Source organism: Morone saxatilis, unplaced genomic scaffold, assembly GCF_004916995.1.
Source record: "Morone saxatilis isolate NCDOM2014 unplaced genomic scaffold, NCSU_SB_2.0 Contig1, whole genome shotgun sequence".
NCBI lineage: Eukaryota > Metazoa > Chordata > Actinopteri > Moronidae > Morone > Morone saxatilis.
Window position 1 is genome coordinate 18,157,269 of NW_023339651.1, and position 1,058 is coordinate 18,158,326.

Genomic DNA, 1,058 nt, shown 5'->3' on the forward strand with positions numbered 1-1,058 from the left:
TCCTTATAGCATTATTTACAGAGATCCAACAATTTCTACCATGAGCAAGCACTTGGCGACAGCGGCAAGGAAAAACTTTTAAGAGGCAGAAACCTCGGACAGACCCCGGCTCCCGGTTCCCAAGTCCCTTGTTTCCTCCTTACTATATCAATCTTAAAAAACATCTTATTAATCTGTTAAAGGTTAATTAATTTCCTGAAACAGCTGGACACTGTAGTTTTAAGCAAAAGTTACTCAAACTGGAGGAAATAGTGCATTTGTTGGGGACTATTTTCAACAGTGGAATAACACACATTTGGTGCATTAGTGGGTATTTCTGGCAGCTTCATGGTGTATGTGGGAGTGAAAATAAATTACAGCATGTGTTTTCAAAGTAATGAAAGAACATGATGCCCAGTGATTTCACTAATTTGTCTTCCATGTCACGTCCACAAGATCAAATAATTTCCTGTGAATCTCTTATGTGAAGGAACGAAATTTAGACTGAAAAGGCAGACTTCACCTTTAATATTGAAAGCTACCATATTATGAAGCATTTGCAGAATGTAAATACACTGAATGCTCATAAACAGTATCAAAATTGGTTTGGTATAATGAAAATCATAAGGACGCATATGCTGAACCTGGTATATACAGGCTCTATAGATGTTAAAGTTAGAATACGTTGCTGTGGCTGACCATCTATACCTAATGAAGGAAATAAACTCCTGTTGGGTTAGTCCCTCTCTCTCCTTCTCTCTATCTTTACTCAATCGCTCACTTGCTCGCTCTCTCTGGCTATCCAGAGGAAGACAGAGAGCACATTAACTATTGATAATCTGTGGAACAGCATCACATTCAGAAATAAAATCGCTGTCTAAATGTATTCAGAGGCTGCTCGTAAAACTGTAATTATACACATTACTTTGAATATGAAATGCAGGCTGACAGTTATTGTCAGGGGCTAATAAAAGCCATGCATCTCCTCGGCTGTTGAGTGCAACACAGAGGCAGTGCACCTTTCAATATGGTCTTAACGCAGGGGTTGTTCCCGGGCCTGGTCTCACCTAACATATTCA